Raw genomic sequence first — 6,999 nt, forward strand, 5'->3', positions numbered from 1 at the left:
GTTTGTGCGGGGAGAAGGGTGCAACAATGAGTGAATGGAATTCCAAAATCTCTGTAGATGTTCATTTAAATGAAAAATAAACAAAAAAAATGCCTTTCATTGTGGTCCTTTCATTGCTGTTTGAGTGTATAAACATTTCTATTTTTCACCAGATTGTGTCTATTACTTTTTCAGCAAAAGTACATTTTCAGTAAAATTAATTTGTTTATTGACTCTAGAGTTGTAAGTGAAGAGTCACACTTTTACTGTCTTAGGGATCTAATAGCGAAAGCAATGTGTTACACCCAAGTGTAATTAGTAGGAAGTGTTGAAGAATTTCCACATAGTGCAAATGGTTAATACACTTTGCTGCAAAGTGAAAGGTTACAGTTCTGTTCAAGTCCACTCAGCAGGACATAAGAAAGATTTGGAGACCTACGTTACTCCTGACTCACTATTGTAGACCCTGTGGATACAATTCTGTTATGACACACAGAAGGTCATCATGAGTCAGATGTGGCATGTGGTTCAGTGAGGCCTGTGGGAATTGGACTTCAGTTGTCCCACTTACAGGCATGCATAGCTAATTTGTTCACTACTCCACCAAGTGATAGAACAGGTCTGTGGGAGTTATTATTGAAATAAAACTAAAATAAAACCAGCAAACAACAACAAAATCCACTCTTAGAGGCAAAAGAATTTATGAAGACTGGATCCTGCTCTTTTTATGTAGTTGTTACTGTGTACCATCAAGTTGAACTCAACCCATAGATGACCCTTTGGTGGGTTTTCAGAGGCAGTTAATTGCACGGGAGATTGCTCATTTTTCTCCTTCAAGGCTGGTGGCCTCAAACTGCGTGACTTTGGGATTTCAGTGCAGCTTCATGCCACTAGGTCACTAAAATAAAAAAAAAATGGACTTTTCATTGTTGTTGTTATGAGCCACTGAGTCATCTCTTACTCATAGTGATCCTATGTATAACAGCCCTAAACCCTGCTCCATCCTTTGCCAATCTTGTTTCTGACACACCTACCTCCATTACTACAGACAATGAATAAATCCATCCCATCGAGGGTCTTCCTCTTCTGTGCTGTCCCTTCACTCTCTCAAGCATGACGTTGCTGTCCAAGAATTGATCCTGCCTTGCAACGTGTCCAAAGAATGTCAGATGGAGCATCAGAATCCTTGCCTCCAAGGAGCAGTGTGGTTTAACCCTCTCTAGGATGAACCTGTTCATTCTCTTAGCATTTCATGCTGTATTCAATACTCAAACACCACAGCTCAAAGGCATCAGTTCTCTTTCTATCATCCCTATGTCCAGCTATCTGGCACATAGAAAGTGATTGCACTGACCATGGCCTGTATAAGGCACACCTTAGTCTCTAGACTGATATCATTGCTCTTCAGTACTTTGGAGAGGTCTCTAAAAGCAGACTTTCCCAATACTGTACATCTTCAAGCCTTGACTTGCAATACATAATGATGTTTTGGACAGAATAATGAATGATCCAGGAAGTATTAAAAGAAGATGGAAGGTGCATACAGAGTCATTGTACCAAAAGAAATTGATGGACACAGACGAATTTCATGAAACAACATACGAGCAAGAGCCTGTGGTGATGAAGGAGGAAGTTCAAGCTGCTTTGAAAGAATCAGCAAAAAGATAAGGCCCCAGGAACAGATGCTGCCCTGGACGTGCTCACCAAGTTGTGCCAAGAAATCTGGAGGAAAACTACTTGGCCAACTGACCAAAAGAGATCTATATTTGTTCCCATTCCAAAGGAAGGTGATCCAACAGAGTAGAAATTACTGAAAAATATCATTAATATCATATGCAAGCAAGATTCTGCTGAAGATTTTCCAAAACCGATTGGAATAGCACAACAGCAGAGAACTCCCAGAAGTGCAGGCTGGGTTTACAAGGGATCATGGTGTTAAGGATATTGTAGCTAATGTTAGATGGATCTTTGACAAAAGCAGGGAATACCAGAGGAATGTCTATCTACATTTCATTAATTATGAAAAGGTGTTTGACTGTGTGAACTTTTCATTAAAAAAATGTTTCTATTAGAAAGAATGAAATTTTAAACTCCCTACTCAAAAGAATGAAAGGCTTTCTTCTCCCAAAGGTGTGTGATTCAAATCCACCAGATGCTTCACTGGAGAAGGAGAGGAAATCTTCTCCTGTGCCAGTCAGATCTGACCCAACATCAACAGTACAGAACTAGAGGGGTTGGGGAGGAGAAAAAGATAATCAATCATTAGGCAAGAACCTGTACGGCAGTCCAAGAAGACTTTGCTCATGGTGCTTATGTTAGTTCTTGTACCTCTCTCTACTCATTCTTTGTCCAAATGCAAGACATGGGTCCCTGGAAGATTTAGGTGCCAAGCAAATTATACAAAATTTAGACATTATGCCTGAAAATGCCACAATTGTACAATGTTGTTACAGAAAATCCATTTTCTAAGAATAATGGGATCACATCTCGGGAAAAAAATCCTGATCAATTTATCAGCCTCAACGAGAGCCACTAATGAAAGGACTACAGATCACTGCTTCGGCGTGCATCCCCAATCTACTACAGAAGTTCATTACCTTGGAATTTCTTTGTTTAGGGATGACAAATAACAAATGGTGGAACCAAAATAAGGTTATCTTCTCTCTCCCCTAAAACACTTAATATTTGTGAATAAACATAAGGGCTTTGACTTTTTCACTGTTTGCTCTAGAAAGTCTCTAGCTAATTTCCAAACAATGACTGAGCATGACCTGTCTCTGAGATATTATAAAGCACATTATTGTACAGTGTTTAGTTAGCTATTGGTATAAGTCAGCTGGACTCAGAAGACATGAAAATCATTCCTGGAGGGGAAAATCTGTATCATCTACATCAGTATGACTCAAAAAAGTCCATTTCATGGAACACTAATTCAACAGGATGTGAGGGCATGAATAGACATTCTATGGTAAAAGCCACTTCAAGTAGACAGGGTCAAGAACATTTAGAACTGCTCTGGTGGTCTAGTAGTAAGGACTTTGAGCTGCCAACTCAAAGGCATTAGGTTCAAATCCACCAGCTGTGCCATAGAGAAAGGCGAGCCATCTCTTACCATACAATTTATGGCCTCTGAAAACTTACTGGAAGGCCAGCAGCAAGTTAGTTTCAATTCAACAGAATGCAACAACATCATGTTAAACGTTGGAAGACTGAAAGGGGTCAACAACGTGCAGTATTTTCTGCATTTATTCCACTTTAGGAAACTGTTAGAGATTTCAAATGTTCTGCACTTTTAAGATCTTTCAGATAAAGGGAGGGCAAAAAAAGTGAGATAAGAAACAGAGAAAGGGGTTCTGAAGGCAGAGATATGTGCTGGAAGAGAAGAGTGTTAGGGATGACAGAGTCCCTGTGCCTGCCCTGCATGTATGATTCCCCTGGGATGTAGCACCCAAGTCCCACTGTACACAGTGTCTCCACTGCCAGAGAGCAGCTCTTTGCCAGCCTGGCCAGCGCCCCAGATGGCAGCCCCTGAGAGTCTGTGCCTCAAGACTGGGGACACCTTGTTTTCTCCACATAGGGAGCAAACTGCTATCAGGTCTGATCATGTGTGGGATCCCTAACTCAGGCAACAGGGAGGTCCTGGGCATCTTGATGGACGTGAGAAGCCACTTCCAGAAGGGAACAACACACAGTATACCTTTTTTCCCAATGTGCATGGAACGTTCTCCAGAATAGATCACATTTTGGGACAAAAGGCAAGCATCAATAAATTAAAAAAACATAAAAATAATAAAAAGCATCTTCTCAGACCACAGTGCTACAAAATTAGAAATTAATAGCAAGAGAATAAAGGAGAAAAAGCCATTAATTTGGAAGCTAAAAAACACCTTGCTTGAACATGACTGGGTACAAGAAGAAATAAAAAATGAAATAAAGTTTTTTGAAACAAACACAATGAAAATACCACTTACCAAAACCTCTGGGAAATAGCCAAAGCAGTAATAATAGGTCAATTTATAGCAATAAGCAAAGCAGGAAAAAATGACCATTGACTCTCTAACCCAATATCTCCAACAAATTGGAAAAGAGCAGTAAGAAAACCTGACAGCCTTAAAAAAAACTGAAATTATAAAAATTAGGGCAGAAATAATGAAATAGAAAACTATTGAAATCATCAACAAAACTAGGAGTTGGTTCTTTGGAAAGGTTAATAAAATTGATAAACCACTAGCAAAACTAACAAAAGAAAAGAAGCAAAAGACACAATCTGAATTAGAGATGAATCGGGCAGTATCACAACTGAACCAACTAAAATAAAAAGGCTAACACTGGCATATTATGAAAAAAAATATACCCAAAGAAATATAAAAACCTAGAGGAAATGGACAATACTTAGAAATGTACACTTTCCCTAAACTGACACAAACTGAAACTGAACATCTGAACAGACCCATTACAAAAGAAGAAATTGAAAAGGCAATACAACAACTTCCAACCAAGAAAAGCCCTGGACCAGATGGTTTTACAAGTGACTTTTACATTCAGAGAACTGTCACCAATTCTAAATAAACTATTTCAGTAAATAGAAAAAGATGGAATTCTCCCAGACTCATTATATGAAGCAAAAAATCCATGATATCAAAGCCAGAAAAGGACATCACCAAAACAGAAAACTATAGGCCAATATCTCTTATGAACATAGATGCAAAAATCTTGAATAAAATACTGGCCAATAGAATCCAATGATACATCAAAGAAATAATTCACCCTGACCAACTGGGATTCATAACAGGTATGAAAGGATGGTTCAACATAAGAAAAACAATCAATGTAATTCATCACACTAACAAGCAAAAAACAAGAACTACATGATCCTAATAATCGATGCAGAAAAGACCTTTGAAAAATCCAATACCCTTTCCTGATTAAAACACTCAACAAAATAGGATTAGAGGGGAATTTCTCCAACATAGTAAATACATATATATGCAAACATGAGAGCCAACATTGTTCTCAATGGAGAGAGATTAAAGGCATCCCTTTTCAGAACAGGAACTAGGCAAGGATGCCCACTATCACCTTTCTTATTCAATATTGTATTGAAATTCTTAGCACTGGCAATAAAACAGGAGAAGGAAATAAGAGGTATCCAATTTGGATAAAAAAGAGAAATTAAAATTAAACTACTGGACATAGTTGACCAATTAAGCAAAGTGGTAGGATACAAGATTAACATACAAAAATCAGTTGGATTTCTCTACAAAAGAGAATACAGAGCTGGAGCTAAGGAAAACAATACCATTCACAACAGCTAATGACAAGATTAAATACTTGGGAGTAAATCTAAGAAGAAGCACAAAGGATCTATTCAAAGAAAATTACAAAATATTACTACAAGAAACAATAAGAGACCTTGAGAAGTGGAAGAATATACCTTGCTCAAAGATAGGAAGAAATTAATATGTTGCACCACTCTTAAAGTGACTGTAAAAACTCTTCACAAGGCATTTAAAAAATTAAATATGGCTATTGAAATCCTTAAAAAAAAAAGATAGGAAGACTCAATATTGTGAAGATGACAATACTGCCGAAGGCAATTTACATGTTCTATGCAATCCCAATACAAATACCAATCTCATTCTTCAACAAGATGGAAAAGGCAATCTCCAATTTTATTTGGAATGAAAAGAAGGCCTGAATAAGCAAACCATTCCTTACAAAGATAAGCAAGGTATGAGGCATCCCATTCCCTGATTTCAAATTCTAATACCCTGCCGTGGTGGTCAAGACAGTGTGGTACTGGTACAATGACAGACACATAGATCAATGGAATAGAATTGAGAACCTAGAAATCAGCCCATCTACGTATGGTCAACTGATTTTTGATAAGGAAATGGATCAGTTAAGTGGGGAAATGACAGCCTTTTAAACAAATGGTGTTGGCAAAATTTAAAACTATCTGTGTAAAAATCAAATAAGATCCACACCTCACTCCATACACAAGGTGGATCATTGACCTAGGACTAAAACCAAGAACTATAAATTTCATTAAAGAAAAGCTTGAAAGAACTCTAGAAGTACTAATCCACAACATAAACAGTCTTCCAAGCATCCGAGAACATCTACAACCAGGAGAAGATAAAATAGATGAATGGGACAAATCCCTATGCACACCCAAAAAATTCTCCAACATGGTAAAAAGGAAAGCCATAGACTGGGACAAAGTATTTGGCAATGACATGTCAGATAAGGGACTTATATCTAGAATTTATAAAATACTTGAGCACCACAACAAGATAAACAATCCAATTGAAAATTGGTAACAGGATCTGAACAGGCATTTTACCATAGAAGACTTTCAAATGACAGACAAGCACATGAAGAAATGTTCAAAATTCCTAGCTCTAAGAGAGATGCAAATCAAAACACCTATCCCAGTAAGAATAGCAATATATAACAGAACAGCAAACAACAAATGCTGGAGAGGTTGCAGAGAAACGGAAAACTTTATTCACTGTTGGTGGGAGTGTAAAATGGTGGAATCACTATGGAAAGCAGTATGGCACGTTCTCAGAAAGTTGCAAATAGAATTCCCATTTGAATCGGCAATTTTACTACTGGTAATATACCCCAAAGAAACAATAACCACCACCCAAGCAGATATATGCACACCCATGTTTATCGTGGCTTTTTTATCACAATAGGAAAGAGTTGGAAACAACCTAAGTGCCCATCAACAAACGAATGGAGAGAGAAGCTGTGGTATATTCACATAATACTACACTGCCTTGAAAAACAAAGAACTCATAAAATATAATTCAAAATGGGTGATCCTGAAGGACATTATGCTTAGTGAAATATATCAGTCACAAAAGGACAAATATTGCATAGTACCACTGTTGTAAAATGGGATGAACATCAGCGTTAGGGGGAGACTGAGAAAGATTGGAAAAATTGTGTATACTGCAGCATTGAAATAGATGAGGGAGAGAACTGTTTAAAAGGGATATATGATTAGGT

The 6,999-nt window shown here is 37.7% G+C and overlaps 1 protein-coding gene across 1 annotated transcript in view; it reads right to left on the minus strand.

Annotated features, from left to right (window-relative positions):
- LOC102850783 (protein FAM19A1-like) overlaps positions 1 to 6,999 on the minus strand; it is a 1,008,886-nt gene that overhangs the window by 253,820 nt on the left and 748,067 nt on the right. The gene's annotated exons all lie outside the window — the stretch shown is intronic.

The sequence above is a fragment of the Elephantulus edwardii genome, unplaced genomic scaffold (assembly GCF_000299155.1).
Source record: "Elephantulus edwardii isolate Elephantulus edwardi_28Jun2011 unplaced genomic scaffold, EleEdw1.0 scaffold00177, whole genome shotgun sequence".
Classification (NCBI taxonomy): Eukaryota; Metazoa; Chordata; class Mammalia; order Macroscelidea; family Macroscelididae; genus Elephantulus; species Elephantulus edwardii.